This window comes from Mixophyes fleayi, chromosome 10 (genome assembly GCF_038048845.1).
Source record: "Mixophyes fleayi isolate aMixFle1 chromosome 10, aMixFle1.hap1, whole genome shotgun sequence".
In the NCBI taxonomy this organism is placed as follows: Eukaryota; Metazoa; Chordata; class Amphibia; order Anura; family Limnodynastidae; genus Mixophyes; species Mixophyes fleayi.
In genome coordinates, this window is record NC_134411.1 from 25,764,791 (window position 1) to 25,785,436 (window position 20,646).

The 20,646-nt window shown below is 44.7% G+C and overlaps 1 protein-coding gene across 4 annotated transcripts in view; it reads left to right on the top strand.

Moving 5' to 3' along the window:
- The first annotated feature begins 11,050 nt into the window (after positions 1–11,050).
- The window catches only part of PACSIN3 (protein kinase C and casein kinase substrate in neurons 3), a 58,051-nt gene continuing 48,455 nt past the window's right edge, over positions 11,051–20,646 (top strand). For 2 of the 4 annotated variants that reach the window (XM_075188157.1, XM_075188161.1), the window contains exon 1: positions 11,289–11,498. The gene's annotated coding sequence lies outside the window, so the exon portion shown is untranslated. Of the gene's footprint in view, positions 11,118–11,288; positions 11,499–20,646 lie in introns of those variants that run through there. The other 2 variants (XM_075188159.1, XM_075188160.1) reach the window with 2 other exon arrangements.

Below are 20,646 nucleotides of genomic sequence, written 5' to 3' on the forward strand. Positions count from 1 at the left end.
GAAAGGTAAGTATAGGGGGATTTGAAAAAAAAGTGATTATATATATATATATATATATATATATCACTTTTTTTCTCATATATATATATATATATATGTTAACTATGTTTTCTATGGTTTTTTGGATGATCAGCTATCGTTATTGTTAGTGTATCTTATGTGCGGCCCAAACCAACTCGTCGTCTTCCAATGTGGCCCAGGGAAGCTAAAAGGTTGGACACCCCTGATTTAGAGCATTGAGATGAGAAACCATTGGGAAGTAGAATTATCCCATCAGTCCTGATTGAATTTTGATTTGATTGGCTAGCTGCTTTGGCCCCACACATCAGCTGAGAACAACAAACTTGTCCAACTTGATCTCTCTGTGTATGGCTAGTTTAGAAATTAATTGTTAAAGAGTATTATTATTATTTATTTATATAGCGCCACTAATTCCGCAGCGCTGTACAGAGAACTCACTCACATCAGTCCCTGCCCCATTGGGGCTTACAGTCTAAATTCCCTAACACACACAAACACGGGTCACTTTTTTTTGTTAGCAGCCAATTAACCTACCAGTATGTTTTTGGAGTGTGGGAGGAAACCGGAGCACCCGGAGGAAACCCACGCAAACACGGGGAGAACATACAAACTCCTCACAGATAAGGCCATGGTTGGGAATTGAACTCATGACCCCGGTGCTGTGAGGCAGAAGTGCTAACCACTGAGCCACCGTGCTGCCACAAGAGTAATTAAAGTCTGTATTTGAAGTTAATGTATATTAAAGAGTGACTGCATATTATTGAGCTGAATAATATACATGAAATTATTGATATGTGTATATTTGGTTACATATGTATATTATGCTTTTTTACACCACTCTGCAGTAGGTTGTCATATTAGGAGAGTGCTTCTCTGAGCAGGTAGGTCTGAGAATCAGGGTTGTTCATACATCTTGACAAACTTGATAGTGATGTTACAGCAGCTCAACAGACTGCAATCTGAGATTGTAGTGTTTGTTACCTGCATCAAAACCCATTAGGCTCTGCCATAAAGATGTGGGAGTAACTTCAACTTTATTTTTCTGGGATGAGATCGTAAGTTAGATTAACATAGAATAATGTATTTTACCTTCATGTTTTTATATTCTATCTTTAAAACTTCATTGAAGAAAGTTAACTCAAGAAAACCTCATACATGCTCACATTACACAAGCGCCCACAATTTGGTTGTTAGAGCCGATCATCGGGCAACGGGACACGTGGCTAATTTGGCCACACACCTTGAGAGCAAAATTATATTAGATTAGAAATTGGCCTGAATGATCAGATCACCTAACGCAGGAAGCCTTTTCTGCTTTCAGCTCAGCCATTGATCTCACACATGGTGGAGGTCATAGGTCGGACTGATGTTCATTAGGCCCAATTAAGATGGATCAGGTTTCACAAGCCACGCATTGTGGACTATAGGGGTCATATCTATATGGAGACTGCTTTAGTATCATCCTCTTGGATATTTGTTTAAACAGTTATATATTAAACAGAACGCACTGGAGCACAGTTAAGAACGCATGCAGATCAGTTCATTTGCACTGTTTTTATGCCACTCTTTACATACCCTTACCCCCAGCATAATCCGTCAAACAACTTTTCTTTTATGGAATCCAAGCAATTTTGGGTGACAATACTTCCTGTTCTGTATTGTATTGTAAGGTTCCAGAAGAGCACAAAGCTTGTAAATCCTGACTGTCTTGTCAAACATAACTTTTCTTAATTCCTTGCAAATTTCTTTCTAGATAACATAACGTCACTTTGCTATCTTATAGTGAAACTAACTCCCCCTCCTCCAAGAAGTAGTTTCAATATGATGCTTTGGTGACCTGTATGATCTGGCCTCTCCTTGAATGTCAGATATGTTCTGTTGATGAAGAAAATCATCAAGACAGTGCTCAATGTCCACTGCCATATTTCCATAATAGCTCACCCCACACCCCAATTGACTGACTTGGTCCTATATATAAGATGGTCTGCATTGCATGCTACAGAAGACTGCTTTAGTTTACCCCATTTACATATCGGACAAAAGTGTGATGATCATAAAATTTGGAGAGGCTTTTAATATAAGTGTGGAGGACGGAGTAGGGGGGGTTACTGTAAGTGTAGGGGGTGCATTTTATGTGATGTGGGTAGGGTGTGTTTGGGGGGTAATGGATCTTTTTATTAAAGGTGAATGCCATTAATTTACTGTCCAGGTTGGTTGCTGCTTGGCCTACTTATTAACAATAGGTGCTTTTAATTTAATATTGGGCTGCTTCGGGGGAGGGAGGCCTACTGTCTACACTCATTGCTGGGGTTTCTATATCACGTACCTGTCATTTTTCCAAACAGGGACCCAACATTCCAGGATCCAGACAAGCATCAACTGAGCTTAGGACACGAACAGAAGCAACAAGTAGTGAAAGCAGCAAGAACAGGTAGGAGAGAGCAGAACAGTCTGCCAATTGTCCTGGTTCTGGTGATTCAGTCTCGATTTTGGGGACTGATACACGCATCTAGGACTTTGTCCTGACTGTAGAGAAAATTGGGATGTATGTCCCGCTTCACACGGCTCTGCTGTTGAAGGGGGAACTGCATGCACTACTGTTAAGCATTGCCCGTGTCTGTTGTAATGTGCGTATTGTCGCTAACCAATAACGATTGTCGAACCTCGATTTGTGTTTCCAACGCACAAAGATTTATTCGCAATAAGTGGAAAAAATATGCTCAAGCGATGTAATAGTAAATACAGCCGTTACTTAACGCAGGCCCTCTGGATCCAGTGCAGTCATTCAATCCTGAAGTCTGGGGACAAGAAGTCTGCCCTCTGGATCACAAGCTGCTGCTTATATACACAATCAAGTACAGTAATACAATGAAGATGGTATGGCTTGCATCTATTGGTCCGGGTCTCAGGAATGTCCAAGGGGTCGTCAATCATTGGCTGGTTCATCCTAAGGAATCCAAAGGAGGGGGTCATCTCTGCAGGGGGTATGCTCTGCTCTTCCCGCCAGAATTCCTTAGTCTTAAGTAGTTCATAATTCCCTATCATTCATAACTTGCGTACGCACTCTGCGATTCCCTCGCAGAGCGCACCAAACAGTAGGATATGTAACAAGGTTCATTATGATACCACTCATGATGTTATTCCTTTAACCCGTTCTGTGTATTTCACTAATATGCATGTAACTCTGATATAACATATAAATACTACTATATTTCGACATAACTGACTATGTGTTGCAACTACCAATAATGTGTACTATTTTATAAGTATGCGTGTTTGTGCGAATGTATGGTAAAAGACCAATTACTGTTGCTGCCACGTGTAGTGGATGAGTACGCCCTTTCACGCCGTAGCGTGCCCTTGTACGTCATAGCGTACCGTACGCATCTTTTCAGACAAAGACAACCAAGTTTGCTAGACTTTAATTGAAATGACTTTATCCAATTTGCTGACTTCGACACTGTGATGGGGATAGGAAGAGTTGGAGATCAGCCAAGCACTGTCTAAAATTATAGCTACCCCCCATGCATGATGGTTACACCTATTGGCGGCGTGTTGTGGAAACATTTATTGTGACGGGGTATGCAGAACATTCATTGTGATAGGGAAGGGGGGGAGCGGTGCATTTATTGTGATTGAGGAAGGAGGGCATTTACTGTGCAAAGGGTGGGGTGCTACATTATTTGATTTACAAACACTTGTTTGGTTACTCACATTTTTATTTGCAGGCTCGGTTCACCTGGGGTATTCAGCCCATGCTGATCTGGCTGAGGCTGGTTCCTCTGTGACAGCGGGACCTCACGCTACATATTTACGGCTTTCGCGGGGGTCCCCAAGCTGTTGTCCACCAGCATTAGCTGCAACCTTCCCAGTCTATGAGTGCTGGTGATGGGAGGGGCGGTTTGATATAGTTTATTTATTTTACAATAAAACTAGACCAGACTAACAGCCAGTAAACCCGGTGACAGCTTCAGACCCACAAGAACAAACCTTGCACACAGGACAGATACATCTTCTGCCTAAGCCTTGTGCTGCCCTGTACAGGGTTAATACCAAACTATTAGTAGAATGGAACGTTTTAGAATGTGTTAATGGTGAGCAAGATCAGAGGAACACAATTTGGGACAGGCTTCTCTTAAAAGATATGTTTTGAAGGATTACTCAACGAAAGATGCAAGGGGTTGAAATTTGTGGAAATGAATCAAGTAGGTGTGGTACAGAGCTAGAGAAGCTCTAAAACTATGTATGGGAAAAGTTAATGACGGAAGAAGGAAGAAAGTAATCAGATGACTACTGCACAGAACCATTATTGGTTATAGCTCCTTGGTTGCTCTTGCTGTAGAGAACCACAGCTAATCAGAGTTCACCATCTAGGAAATACAACCTTAGAGCGATAACAGCAGCAGTGCAGACTGTTTAAGTAGGGTGCAATTCGACATTTGGGGGTATATTTACTGAACTGTGGGTTTGAAAATGTAAAGCTGTTGCCTATAGCAACCAATCACATTCTAGCTATCATTTTTTTAGTACATTCTACAAAATGACAGCTAGAATCTGATTGGTGGCTATAGGCAACATCTCCACATTTTCAAACCCGCAGTTTAGTAAATATACCCCTTGGTTATCTTTCTAAAATTAACGTGCGTTGTGTTCCCTCACACATGGTCAGGAAAAAGGATCAGTGTTCTAAGAAATGTCATAGGCATTTTTGTCTTTTTTTGTAGAATTCTACTCAAGTGAATGCAGGGGCATTTTAGAATCGTATCTGAAGCATAAAAAAAAATCAGCCTGGATGTACCTAGACTTGCTGGACATGATGGCACAGGGCTATTATGTTGGCATGTACTTATAGTGGCATTGGGCTGGTATCATAAACTTTTATGATATAATAGAGCTTTAATGGTGGCATTGGGTTGTATATTCATCATGAGGCTGTTAGTATATACAGCACAATTCCATCATGACATCATGGAATGGCATGATTATTTATGTTATTTATGTACTGAGTGCCATGCATGTGTCCTTTCTCGGCACAACAGGTATGTCAAGTGTTTTTTTCACCATAACATATACTGCACTACATACAGGGCACTAGGTTACTTTTGTTTTTCTGTACCACACCAGATGACCACACATCTTCAAGTTGGCAGCTCTGCCCAAAGGTTAATTGCAGGCAATAGGAGGAAGCTACAACACCTCACTTATAGTACTGTAGTTTGTCCTGGGTTTCTCAGGACAGTCATGTTTTCTTGTTCAGAATGCTTATACACTTATTGGATTACTGGGTTTAGAGGGAGTGGCTTTCTATAAATATTTGGTACTTGTTAGTTATACAGGCGCCACTCTGCCCTTACATTGTAATCAGATTACACTTCAGCTCAACACAGACAGGCAGAAGGTTTGGGGTGAGTGGCAGGCAGATAGCGGGTTTGGGATAAAAGGAAGGCATTGACTTCGGGTTTAGTAGGGCTTAACTCTGCAGAGGGAGATTTGAAATCAGTTGAGCTAAGATCTGCTTAGAATGTAAGGATCAGAGTGGCACCCATATAGTTAACAAGTACCAAAAATTTAATGGCAAGAAGGGGTGTCCTAGTTTTGTTTAGAGAAAATTGGAATCCTATCCAGGTCCATGAATTACAGAGACTTTGAGCTTGATTCATCTTCTGATGTACGTCTTGTTTCGTGGTGTATTTTGAGTGAAATTACGCAAGTGCATGCAATACAAGTTCAAATGCAAATGACACTTCTTACTGCCTATGATTTCAAGGGCAGAACAGGAAGGGTAGGAGCGTATGCACGTAGGCAATGTACAGTAAGTGCGTGCTGAGGTCAAGCGCACGCACATTCGTCAGATGCAATATCACGAAATTCAAGGGTGTTAAACAGATCTTCTGTATCTGCCAGGTTGTCTCAGCTCAGTCTGGGGTGTGGTGTCTAACGGATAGGTGGTATTTACCAGGGACCCCCGCAAGGAGGTATGGTCTTAGCTGCCCCTATTCCACAGATTGCGGTCTCCTGAGTGAGTACTGGGCAGAATGGTAGGAGGAGCCAGAAGCGGAGGAGAGAGATGACGACTGACACCGGGAGTTGGGACAGTATGGTAGTAGAGTCACTGGAACAGCGGGAGTTCAAAGCAACGGTGGTGTAGAACTGTAGCTGACCCGATGAAGGTATCTCATAGTAGCGGTAGTAGAGTCACTGGGGCAACAAAAGTTCAATAGAAGCAGCGGAGGTACGGCACTATAACTAATCCAATGATGGTAACTCAGGACAATGGCAGCAGAGTCACCAGAACAGCAGAAGTCCAATAAGAGCAATGGAGATGTAGAACTATAGCTGACCTGATGATGGTAACTCAGGGTAACAGCAGTAGAGTCACTGGAACAGCGGTAGTTCAATAAGAGCAATGGAGATGTAGAACTATAGCTGACCTGATGATGGTAACTCAGGGTAACGGCAGTAAAGTTACTGGAATAGCGGTAGTTCAATAAGAGCAATGGAGATGTAGAACTATAGTTGATCAGATGATGGTAACTCAGGGTAACGACAGTAGAGTTACTGGAACAGCGGGAGTTCAAAGTAACGGTGGTGTAGAACTGTAGCTGACCCGATAATGGTATCTCAGAGTAGCGGTAGTAGAGTCACTGGGGCAACAGAAGTTCAATAGAAGCAGCGGAGGTACGGCACTATAACTAATCCAATGATGGTTACTCAGGACAATGGCAGCAGAGTCACCAGAACAGCAGAAGTCAAATAAGAGCAATGGAGATGTAGAACTAGAGCTGACCTGATTACGGTAACTCAGGACAATGGCAGCAGAGTCACCAGAACAGCAGTAGTTCAATAAGAGCAATGGAGATGTAGAACTATAGCTGACCTGATGATGGTAACTCAGGGTAACGGCAGTAAAGTTACTGGAATAGCGGTAGTTCAATAAGAGCAATGGAGATGTAGAACTATAGTTGATCAGATGATGGTAACTCAGGGTAACGACAGTAGAGTTACTGGAACAGCGGGAGTTCAAAGTAACGGTGGTGTAGAACTGTAGCTGACCCGATAATGGTATCTCAGAGTAGCGGTAGTAGAGTCACTGGGGCAACAGAAGTTCAATAGAAGCAGCGGAGGTACGGCACTATAACTAATCCAATGATGGTTACTCAGGACAATGGCAGCAGAGTCACCAGAACAGCAGAAGTCAAATAAGAGCAATGGAGATGTAGAACTAGAGCTGACCTGATTACGGTAACTCAGGGTAACGGCAGTAGAGTTACTGGAACAGTGGTAGTTCAATAAGAGCAATGGAGATGTAGAACTATAGCTGACCAGATGATGGTAACTCAGGACAATGGCAGCAGAGTCACCAGAACAGCAGTAGTTCAATAAGAACAATGGAGATGTAGAACTATAGCTGACAAGATGATGGTAACTCAGGGTAACGACAGTAGTTACTTGAACAGCGGTAGTTCAATAAGAGCAATGGAGATGTAGAACTATAGCTGACCTGATGATGGTAACTCAGGGTAACGACAGTAGAGTTACTGGAACAGTGGTAGTTCAATAAGAGCAATGGAGATGTAGAGAACTATAGCTGACCTGATGATGGTAACTCAGGGTAACGGCAGTAGTGTACCTGGAACAGTGGTAGTTCAATACAGACTGTGGCTTGGAGAGGCTGGACCGAAGCAGGCACGTTGGAGTACTCAGGAGTAATAATGGAGTCTCAGGCACAGCGGTGGTTCAGCAGCGGATCACAGCATGGAGAGGTAGATCCGAGCATGCAATGCGGGAGTAACTCGGGAGAGGTAGTAGAGTTTTTGGAACAACGGGAGATCTATGTAGACAGGAGAGAGCCAGATCCTTATAGCAAGCGAAGTGAACACGAAGAACAGGCATCTGACAGGAGAAACTAGGAGGTTTAAATACCGCTCCATAATGCTGTGACCAATGAGGAGCGAGTGGGAGCTCTGAAGAGGGGAGAGCTGACCTGCACATGCGCAGACCCAGGAGCAAGATGGCGGCTGCCATCCGAGGATGTGGCCAGAACACCCGAATCACTGCTTACAGGAGGGAGGTAACGGCGCGGGTGCCCGTCCGTGGGCATCTCTTTGGTACCTGACTTTTAGCCGTATCACTTGCACCAGCTATAGCGCAGGTGTAAGTGCTGATTGATAGTGATGACGGAAGCTTATGTATGCCAGGACATGTGATTGCAATTAAGACAAACTGTAAAAATGCATTTTATGTTCAGTACAGTATTAAAAACATCCTGATTTATGTATTTCATGTAAAACAAAGATACTTTTTTTTTTTAATGTATTTTTATTAATGATTATAATATTAAGAGTTGTTAACGTACTTAATATTTTTTATCTAATCTATACATTCTGGGACTTTCTATTCCACATATGCATTGTGCGTATCCTGCAGTGTGCTGTATCTGTCTGTATATAGCAAGTATTGTATAGCCAGAACATATTTATACCCAAAATCAACTAAAAATATTTGTTGAGATCCGCTTGCACTTGAATTCGGGTGTACTTGCGTGTAATTTTAAATAACACAAATTGAGTTCATACTGCGTTCTTTGATGAATCAGGCCCTCTATGTCTACCTGTAATCTTCAGAACATTTATTGCTGTGAAATTATAGTAATAAAACAGAGGTAAACCAAATTGAAGTTAAGAAGCGCACATATATAATACGTTTACATAAGGGAATGAGACAGGATTGTGTGCAGCCTGCAGAGCCCTAGTCCATCATAGATCCACTAACCACAAACCAGATATCACACAGAGACGGCAGGTGTGAGGAATGAAGGAAATTGCAGAACTAACCACTTAAAGTTAGAAAGTTATCTGCAGAATTCAAAGGATTCAAGTTCACACATATGGGTCAAGTTTTAACGATTATTCATGTTAAAGATCCTCACCGCCCTGAAAGGATTATTAAAATCTCTTTGAACAGTTTGCATTTTAAAACATAGTCAGTGGATTTTTAGTTCTTAGCCAGATAATACATCCACAAAGCCTTGTTTGGGGTATAATCCGGATTAAACATACAATCTACCACAACAAATAAAAATAATTAATAAAATGCTAGGATGAAAGTAGGGTATACATATTATAAATAATATAACAGGGCAATATGATCAAACCATTAACAATAATTCACGATACATCACCATCTAAAACTGAACATAAAATGTGTTGAAACCGTGTTTTTCTATTGTCAGTGAAGGGCTAATCTGGTTTTTCAACGATGATCACTGATAATCCTTTGAGGTCGATACAAAGATCCAGTGGTTTGAAAATGATTAACCCCTTAGCTCCTGTACAGTTAGTTTCAGCATACAAGTGCTTGGACTGGATGCTTAGCAAAAGCACCAGAGACAATTGCGTCCCTATGCACAGATCAACAACACATCGTTTAAAATATAATTTCTGAGAATGCATGAAAATATTAACCTATAAATGTATCATGATACAGCAAAATGAGTTGGACCACAAGAGTCATGGTCGAACCAACTTAAGGGGTTGTTCAGAGACCCTTCAACATGACCCCTGATACAGAATGCAATAATCCTGAACTGTCCACTTAATTTAATATTGAAGTTACGTGGACTGAAATAATTAATGTGAATAGGTGTTGTTTTTTTAAAAATAAATTAAAGTAAATAAATCTGTGAAATTACCTAGGTAACTGCAATTGTGAATTAAAAATTGCTCAGAACTGAATCATTGACTATCATAAATCCCCCCCCCCCTCCACCTGCTCCCCACACTCTCTGAATTGCAGCTTGTGATTGGTCATCCCGCCTAAAACCCTGCCCCCTAGGTTTTTGTCTGAGGCTTTGAGTGAAACAGATGAGCTTTGGAAAAAATGGCAGCTTATAGAAGCCGCTGGGGTTTCGCTGAGGGGCTGTGTTAGTAAAATATTTTCCTCAGTGGTAGAGCAGCTTTAAATGGCAATGGACAGGGCATTTTTTTAAGCATACAGGTGGTAACTTATTCGTGGAATTTATCATAAAATGTATTTAATAATTTAAATGAGTGATGTTGACATCTCTTTACTCTAACTGATTGTGTTTCCATTTCATTGGGTATATTATGTGGGTGCATATTTTGCAAACCCCTCTGTAAAAACACACACACAGAGTTCCAGTGGTGGTCTACAACTACCACAGGTGTTCGTAAAGCTGCAGGCTGCGACTCCATATATATTTTGTGCCTGAATACCTCAACTGAAATGCTCATGATTTTCCATATTACTGAAATTATTTTTTTATTAGAAAAGGCAGCAAGCATCACACCGTAAATTAATACGCAGCAAGCGTTGGGGCTCATTCGCACATGCCCAGTGCACTGAAACTACAACAGGCTTCAGGGTCACTGATCCCAATGTTCCTATACCATTGCATCCTTGTATACCCACTGCTGCATTAATGTCCAACAGCCGTCAAAGGTTGCATTCAGCTTCTCCAGTGTGTTTGGGGGATTGGGGTTAATATCTATTTAAAAATCTGATACAATTTCAAATGTACAGCAACATAAAATTGCACAGCAATGCAAAGTTCACATGTTTGCATCACAGAGTTTGTATGGGGATATCTAGGCTCTGCATCAAATACCCTAGTAATAATAATAATAATAATAATAATTCATCCACAGTAGGGATCATGATCCCTTTTTGTTCTGTTTCCAGTCCTGTCAGAATAGCAAGCCACACTGTCATATGGGCATGCACTCATGTGAAACAGACCTTGTGGTAGTCATAGGGATCAATTATTCCAATGACCTACATTTTCAGTGTACTTTCTACTGTCCACCCCATCTATTGGGATTCTTTTATGAGCCTCCCAAATAACCTTGTACCTTAATACGGTCAGGAATAATGTGTGAAAGCAGAAACTAAATGCTATAGTTATAGTCCATGTCCAAATATGATCAGGGGTGTGTCATGTGACAAGTTACCTCCATGCAACAATAATGGGGGAGGGGGCTATTAATTGCCCCCCCTTAAGCTAATAGCGGTCAGGTGACGTGCACCTGGGAGAGGAGCCTGAGACCAGCTGTCAGTCACAGCCTCTTCCAGTACAGGTCAGTAACACACAGCAGCCACAGGTGAGGGGGACATGTTGTGTGGATACAAAATAAATAATAAAAAGGGAGTAAGAGAGTGTTGTGTAAGAACCTTCCAGCGCCATAGAGAGGCGGGGAGAGGGGGATCCTATTAATTACCACAGGGAGGGGGCGTATACACAGATTATACACAGGGGGAGGAAGATATACCCAGGGAGAGAGAGAAGGAGATGTTCGTGTAATTTACACACAGGGGAAGGGGACATAGTTCTGCGTGGGAAGCGCTGCGGGTGCCTGTAAGGAATATACACACACCAGGGAGCTGTAAGGGATATACACCCAGGAGAGCTGTCAGACACACCGACCGCCCCGCCTGGACTCTCGGACGGCTGCCCGGAGGTGAGTGTGCTGGGACTGCAGAGTGAGGGTACCGGGGTCTACGGGTCTGTTGTACTGAGTTGAGCGGACCCCCTCCCCATTGCAGGCATCCTGAGACCGCAGGGAATGAGTGAACAAGGTGAGTGTGGTACAGTGAGTTGGAAAGTAGAATGAGTGCGGTGGTGCCTGGGTAAGTGAGTGCACCGGGGTCTGAGTTGGACTGCTGAGACAGGATGACTGCACCGGGGCCTGTGCTAGTGCCCAGAGACGGGCTGGGAAGGGTAGAGGGCTGTGCTAGTGCCCAGAGACGGGCTGGGAAGGGTAGAGGGCTGTGCTAGTGCCCAGAGACGGGCTGGGAAGGGTAGAGGGCTGTGCTAGTGCCCAGAGACGTGCTGGGAAGGGTAGAGGGCTGTGCTAGTGCCCAGAGACGGGCTGGGAAGGGTAGAGGGCTGTGCTAGTGCCCAGAGACGGGCTGGGAAGGGTAGAGGGCTGTGCTAGTGCCCAGAGACGGGCTGGGAAGGGTAGAGGGCTGTGCTAGTGCCCAGAGACGGGCTGGGAAGGGTAGAGGGCTGTGCTAGTGCCCAGAGACGGGCTGGGAAGGGTAGAGGGCTGTGCTAGTGCCCAGAGACGGGCTGGGAAGGGTAGAGGGCTGTGCTAGTGCCCAGAGACGGGCTGGGAAGGGTAGAGGGCTGTGCTAGTGCCCAGAGACGGGCTGGAAAGGGTAGAGGGCTGTGCTAGTGCCCAGAGACGGGCTGGGAAGGGTAGAGGGCTGTGCTAGTGCCCAGAGATGGGCTGGGGAGGGCTGTGCTAGTGCCCAGAGATGGGCTGGGGAGGGCTGTGCTAGTGCCCAGAGATGGGCTGGGGAGGGCTGTGCTAGTGCCCAGAGATGGGCTGGGGAGGGCTGTGCTAGTGCCCAGAGACGGGCTGGGAAGGGTAGAGGGCTGTGCTAGTGCCCAGAGACGGGCTGGGAAGGGTAGAGGGCTGTGCTAGTGCCCAGAGACGGGCTGGAAAGGGTAGAGGGCTGTGCTAGTGCCCAGAGACGGGCTGGGAAGGGTAGAGGGCTGTGCTAGTGCCCAGAGATGGGCTGGGGAGGGCTGTGCTAGTGCCCAGAGATGGGCTGGGGAGGGCTGTGCTAGTGCCCAGAGATGGGCTGGGGAGGGCTGTGCTAGTGCCCAGAGATGGGCTGGGGAGGGCTGTGCTAGTGCCCAGAGACGGGCTGGGGAGGGTAGAGGGCTTTGCTAGTAGTGCCCAGAGACATGAAGGTGAGGGTAGAGGGCTGTGCTAGTGCCCAGAGACATGAAGGTGAGGGTAGAGGGCTGTGCTAGTGCCCAGAGATGGGCTGGGGAAGGCTGTGCTAGTGCCCAGAGACTGGCTGGGGAGGGTAGAGGGCTGTGCTAGTAGTGCCCAGAAACATGGAGCAGAGCCGTAACTTAGAACTCTAGCGCCTGGGGCGAGAAATACAAATGCTGCCCCCCTAGCCCTCATTTTTAACCAAATGAACCTAAAATAATCCTAAAATGAACCCCCCCCAGCGTTGCGCCCCTGTCGTACAGCCCTAGTTAGGGCCCTGACATGAAGGTGAGAGTAGAGGGCTGTGCGCTAGTGCCAGGGACGGGCTGGGGAGTGTAGAGGGCTGTGCTAGTGCCCAGGGACGGGCTGGGGAGTGTAGAGGGCTGTGCTAGTGCCCAGGGACGGGCTGGGGAGTGTGGGGGGCTGTGCTAGTGCCCAGGGACGGGCTGGGGAGTGTGGGGGGCTGTGCTAGTGCCCAGGGACGGGCTGGGGAGTGTGGAGGGCTGTGCTAGTGCCCAGGGACGGGCTGGGGAGTGTGGGGGGCTGTGCTAGTGCCCAGGGACGGGCTGGGGAGTGTGGGGGGCTGTGCTAGTGCCCAGGGACGGGCTGGGGAGTGTGGGGGGCTGTGCTAGTGCCCAGGGACGGGCTGGGGAGTATGGGGGGCTGTGCTAGTGCCCAGGGACGGGCTGGGGAGTGTGGGGGGCTGTGCTAGTGCCCAGGGACGGGCTGGGGAGTGTGGGGGGCTGTGCTAGTGCCCAGGGACGGGCTGGGGAGTGTGGGGGGCTGTGCTAGTGCCCAGGGACGGGCTGGGGAGTGTGGGGGGCTGTGCTAGTGCCCAGGGACGGGCTGGGGAGTGTGGGGGGCTGTGCTAGTGCCCAGGGACGGGCTGGGGAGTGTGGGGGGCTGTGCTAGTGCCCAGGGACGGGCTGGGGAGTGTGGGGGGCTGTGCTAGTGCCCAGGGACGGGCTGGGGAGTGTGGGGGGCTGTGCTAGTGCCCAGGGACGGGCTGGGGAGTGTGGAGGGCTGTGCTAGTGCCCAGGGACGGGCTGGGGAGTGTGGAGGGCTGTGCTAGTGCCCAGGGACGGGCTGGGGAGTGTGGAGGGCTGTGCTAGTGCCCAGGGACGGGCTGGGGAGTGTGGAGGGCTGTGCTAGTGCCCAGGGACGGGCTGGGGAGTGTGGAGGGCTGTGCTAGTGCCCAGGGACGGGCTGGGGAGTGTGGAGGGCTGTGCTAGTGCCCAGGGACGGGCTGGGGAGTGTGGAGGGCTGTGCTAGTGCCCAGGGACGGGCTGGGGAGTGTGGAGGGCTGTGCTAGTGCCCAGGGACGGGCTGGGGAGGGTGGAGGGCTGTGCTAGTGCCCAGGGACGGGCTGGGGAGGGTGGAGGGCTGTGCTAGTGCCCAGGGACGGGCTGGGGAGGGTGGAGGGCTGTGCTAGTGCCCAGGGACGGGCTGGGGAGGGTGGAGGGCTGTGCTAGTGCCCAGGGACGGGCTGGGGAGGGTGGAGGGCTGTGCTAGTGCCCAGGGACGGGCTGGGGAGTGCAGTGGGGTCTAGAGAGTAAGTACAGGCTGAGAAAAGTGGGGCTAGGGTAGCAAGGTGAGGAGCTAGGTGTGATTGCTGTGGGCTCTAGGTTAGGGAGCAATGAATAAGTGTAAGGACTAAATGAGTAGAAATCTAGGGTAGTAGTTGGGGGCTGGTAAGTGAGTGACTATTTCTGGGCCTGGGTTAGTACTGTAACTCTGGAAAGGCCCACATGCCGCCTGCTGAGCCCTCACCTGCAGCCCCAGCTTCTTCCTGATATATGACGTGTCCGTTCCTATCCCTGCTTTCTGCCCCGGCTCTTATTCTTTATTTTATCACCACCGAGCATCACTCACCGCCCCAACTCTTATTAAAGAAGGAGGCTACAGGTTGTTCTAGAGCAACTGGGAGGTATGAGGGTCAATTTTATTTTGAAAACGGGTGTTTAATGGGTGTATGGAGGTGTTTTGGGTGAGTAGGAATCATGAGAAGTCTGAGGGGTGTTTTGGGGCGAGTGGTATGTGTAGAAATCCGATGGGTATTTTGCAGTATATATGTGATCTAGTCTAAGGGAATGTGATGTCTCTTTGATTAAATGATTGTTACAAATATTAAAGGTAATGTGCAGGCTGTTGAAGGTTACAAGGCCACACATGCAGCCCTTGAAGTTTATCAGGTTACCCATCACTGGTCTGGCTTAATGAGTAAAGGCAGGTAGATTAAAGGGTGACAACAATGGGGTCTTGGATAAGCAGGGAGTACCAGTTAAGTGCTGTGATGTCTAAGTCGGTGAATAATTAACCCACAGTCCAGTACAGTCAAGTCTGAGTTAGTTAGGGTGCAAGGTAACCCTTTAATCTAGTATAATCTAATTAGAGAGTAAGGGAAGGGATGTTGTCAAAACTAAATTGAATGGAAGCTTTAATGGAACTTTGTTAAGACAATTACTTACAGTTCCTGTTTGTGTCTATCCTCCATTACTTGCAGCCCTGAATGTTGCACTAGGGGATAAAAGGAGTAGAGTAGGGTCTAAGGCAGTGGTTCCCAAACTGGGTACCGTGGCTTCCTGGGGTGCCACGGCAACCTCCCTAGGGTGCCGTGGTCAGGGCTGGTGGTAAGCAAGACGAGTGACTACTTGGTAATTATTTTCTTGGCTTAGGGGTGCCTTGATAAATTATGGAGACCCTAAGGGTGCCTCGAACAAAGAAAGTTTGGGTTCCACTGGTCTAAGGCATTGTTTTCCCACCTTGTTACTATCAAGTACAGTGCAGGGTATTGTAAGGCTGGGTACACACTACGGAAAACTTCTTCCGCTGCAGCAATTTTAACGATTTTAGCAACGACAGAAAAAGAAAAAAGTCCTGATTAGCAGCCGGTTCATGTGTACACACTATACGCGTTTTACAAGATTCACCTTCAGATCTGTGCTCTTCATCTGTTATAACCATCAGCTGAAAAGATCACGACTCTGCACGCTCCATAGAGATCTTTGCACACTGCTGGTCCTGAGTGCATACACACTCCAGGATTGGAACAACATCGTTCCATTGTTTATAGATCTGTATAGTTCAGTTTAAAAATCAAATGAAACAATACGATGAGCTTTGGAATGATAACCGTTCATCGTTGCAGTGTAAACACTAATGTGATATTGGGCCGAACAGTCGTGTGATTGCTGAAAACTCTGTAGTGTGTACCCAGCCTACGTTGATTTAGGCTACATGCCCAATGACATTTGATATGGGTTTTTTAAAGTGCATATAAAATAGCCTTGTTTGGTATGCAGTCTTGCTAATGTTTTAGAGTTCTTTATATAGTTCCAAATGCATGTAAGTGAGGTGAACGCATGGAAATGGAATTGGTAGTGTTCCTAAAAATGCAAATTGGAAAGGACTCGTTTAGAACAATGATTTTGTCACCACTTTTTACATTAACACATCTACACATAACTCATTCTTTGACATTCAACTTGCATTTGCTATATAGCTGAGTACAAGCCATTGTTCTCAAATATCAACTTCTTGAAAAAGTGGACAACTGCTGTGTATAACAATGGTGTTACTGACAGGACGTCTGCTGTGTGTAGAGAAATACCTCCCACCCCCTATGAAATCATAACTTTATTTCAAATAATTTCAGTCCTGATAAGTTTCTGAAACTTTTACCTATATACCTGTGAATATTATTTATAGCTCTATTATGTACACCAACTTTTATTTTTATGTTTGTGTGGTCCTTTAAGCTAAGGAGTAGTTAGTGGTGGCTTGTGTGTGATGCCAAGTTCATGGAAAGTGAGATCAGGCTGACAGTGGTGTAATCTGGATGAACAGAGTTAAGTGCTATCAGCTGAGGATATTGTTTTACAAGGTGTCTTGTGTGTATGTGCAAGTTTATAGATATTTTATCTAATTACTATGGCTGCTATTTAACTTGTGTTTATATACACAGATTACCTCACATGGTAGTGTGTATATGTACATAGATAAACGCGAGAAGTAGTTTCGCTTTTTAGCATACCGGTTCTTAGTATATGTAAAAAATAAATAAATTCCACATCATGCATGTGTTCTTGATAGAAATGCACCGAATGCATTTTTAGGATCAGGCGGCATAATGCTTTTGATGAACACTGCACCTTAATTTGAATATTAACAGTATATGGAAGAGGACTCAATAAAGGCAACTTTGGTTTCCTCCCACAGTACAAAAACATGCTGGTAGGTTGGTGGTTTTGGTTTTGTGGTACAGAAAGCGCTGCCCAATACGTCAGCACGCTATATAAAAATTAATAATCCTAAATAAGGCCCTCAGGAAATTCGGTAACGTGGTGCAAACAGTAATTATGTTCTGGAACTCAGAGCAACCAATCAGACATTGACTTTGGGTTCCGGAACATATTCTATTGCTAAGTGTTTAGTTGTTGTAGCATATTGCTTGTCTTTGAACTTTTTCAATAAGCCCCTGTGTCATACACAGTAAAGTTGCTGGGACATCGTTATGTGGATTTGCTTGATTGAATCCTAATGATTTGGCTGAAATCTTGGTGTTTAACCAAATAAAAAAACAGAGGTCTGCCTTCAGTGTGACTTGTGGCCTGCATTTTGCATCTGTTTGGGTGTAATGTTCAGCTAACTTCAAGTCTTGGTTTTGTAAAGAAGGTTTGTGGAATTTTTTGAGGATTTTTATTTTTTTCCCCATCAGCTCAATTTTGTTGAATGTCTTTTAGGCCCATGTTGAAGTTTCTATACACCTTTACTGCCACCACATAATTATAGAGCATTACGGGTTTGACTGGAGGAGGGGGGCATTTTGGCTTAGTGTTTATAGCTGAATATATTTGGGTCTATTGAATGAAGATTAAAAGCCTTTAACATCGGCAGACCCCCCCCCCCCCCCCCCAAAATAAAATAAAAAAATAAATAAAAATAAAATGAATGCATATTATTGATTTGTGAGGGGTCACAGTGCTCAGAATAAATAAAACAGGAAGGTGCAAGGTGGGCACAATGGATGCATATGTGAAAACAAAGAGTAGGAAGGTCTCTGCTTATAAGATAACGACTGGCGTTTGGGACAGTTGGGTGTAAATATCTGGACACGTGTAATATATTACTGCTTTTAATTAAAGCATCATTTTAAGGTCTCATTCACACCTATCTGGTGTTCATGTACTTTGCATTCACAAAAATCTGAAAACCACAACAAAAATGGGATAAATGGCTTCTTATGGACTTTGCAATTAAAAAGTGTTAGAACCCGGTATGCGCTATTTCTCATGCATTACCTGACACTATCGGTACAATAGATTATATTGATAGAAGCGCATGTAAAGCATTAAAATGCATGTGGCTGTATCCATTTACCTAGTGCATATTTGTGAATGAGCCCTGACTCTTTAAGGGGGACCCCCTTCCCAAGCACGTTTGATTCTGTTTTCTCTAAAACTTCCCCTTGACACTAATTGGAAGAGAAGTATAACTGTTATAATATAAAATCTATCCATTGTGCAACTATTTTCCACAATGTTCTCTTTACTACTTTGTTCTTAATAATGTACCTGTTAAGATTCTTCTGTATGTTCTAAATCAAAGTCTGGAGACCTTTACCTGCAAGAATCTTATCTACATGCACCTGCTGCATCTATTCAATGACATTATGGATTTAATTTTCTCAATGAATGTGTGGTTTTATTTTTCTTTCTACAAAGTTGTGGATATTCTGAATGTAATACTGTAACACATTTAAATCAATTTTTTGGATTTGGATTTTTTTCTTTACAATTTACTGGATTAAATGCTTATTTTAGTATAATTTTCCTTTTGTCCTACACTAGGTTCCCTGAGTCACTGTATTCTGCCCCCTACGTGAAATTACAGACCGTTGTGGAGGCAGTTTTGGGCTCCTCCCTGTCCCACCTCTGAATCATGAAATTAGTTCAGTTTGTGCAACAAATGTGTTTGTTCCCTTCAGGCAGCTCTTATGTGGGATGAGCAGGAGTATGCAGCCTATTCATTAGCTAGGGTCTGATGACATCTGAGGCATGACTGGATCTTACAAGTCTATGGGAAGTCACTGAAATAAGACAGTTGAACTAGCTTTGAATAACATCTGAGGACCACAAACAATTATCTTAATGTTTAGCATTCACTATGGCATTACCCTGGACAATGAAACACTTTATTTCTCACTTTCATTTTGTTTGTGCCTTGGTACTTTGTCACTCCTCCTTCTCAGACCCATATTGAATAGCACAATGCTTAACAAATTGTTTTCTTTTCTAGCCCTTTATGACATTATTCTTTGAATAACTACATCATTCACCCAACCCCACACTTGCATCAGACCCAGGGGCAAACCTAGACCTTTTTTGTGGGGTGGGTGGGGGCATTTTGCATAGCTATGCACCTCCTTCATTCTGATTGGTTGACCCCTTCCTTCCCGATAATCAGACTTCTCTGCAGCAATTTTAAAAAGGGTATGAAGATTGCTTCTGGGGGAGGCGATCGCCCCCTTCTGGATCTGCCAGTGATCACACCCCTTTATCAATCTTTCCCCTCACTACCACACTGCCCACCAAATAACACTCATGAATCTGTTTGCTGTCTATTCCATAACTGCATAAATTCAACCTGTTTGTACAAAATAAATACATTTCACAACCTACTCATCTACCTCTCAATCTTTCGGCTTCTAGTAGCCGGGGGTATATCAAAATATCCAGCCGCACCTCCAACCCTCCCACATCTCCCATAACCTTCGTTCTGTGTACTATAGAAATCCATCAAATCTCAAAGATATCACCTGTCTCCTGTCACTTTCAAGAGCCTTTAAATGTGCCCTTTGCAATTCACTATCTATCAATAGCAAATGTATCTCCATCTATAACCTCTTCCTCCTAAACATTAACCTTCTGGAAATAACAAAAATATGATCAGATACGGCCTCATCCGTAGCACTTTCACATACGGCTTCCGCTTGACCCTTGGAGGTGGGATTGGACTCTTTCCCCATGATCCACATTCAAAGTTTTTCAACCTGTTCCTTCACTAACACTCCCATCTCTTGGATTCTTATATGGGAATTCAGTTGGCGTCAATGTTGCGCTCGGACATCGCGCCGCGCACCTTGTTGGCAATTACGGTAGAAATCTCTGCTCATTTTTCCTTGCTTGCATTGAATTCCCCCCCTTATTATCCAGATTTTCAAACTCTTCTCTCTGAGTTTTGGTTTGATCTATCACACTAGCAATTCTCGGCCTGGCTCCCTTATTTCTTATCTGACATCTTCACAATCCTTTTGGGTAATTTCAACTTCCTAACAACATCTCCCTCCCCCATTAGTGCCTTTCCACCATTATTCTTGCATGCAGTAGTTTTTGCCTCCTGAACCTCCCTAGTCTGTGCTGCCTAATTACCACCCCTCTACACATTTCACACATAATTTACATTTTACTTTCTATACTGTAACCTACTGACTTTCAAACCAGTATTGCTGTGTGACTGGATCTTATAGCCCCACTAAGCACTTCTTCCAGTCTGCCTGGCACAGAGTAGAATCTGCGGCCTCCTGAATGAATTGTATATTGTCCTATAGATAGTAAGAGATGAGCTGGTCCCTCTTACCTGTCTGTTTGTTGTTGCCCAGTTTTATTATGGTGTTCGTTCCCAGTTGTAAAGCGCTACAGCGTTTGCTGGTGCTATATAAATGAGGTAATAATGAATGTCTTTTGCATCAGTCATGTTGGTAGTGAATCGATATGCTAAATATTGGTTCAGCCTGCAAAATGTCTGCCCCCATTGGCTGTAGGTGATGGACACACTAGAAGTTTACCTTTTTATTATATACTATGCTTATCATTTATTT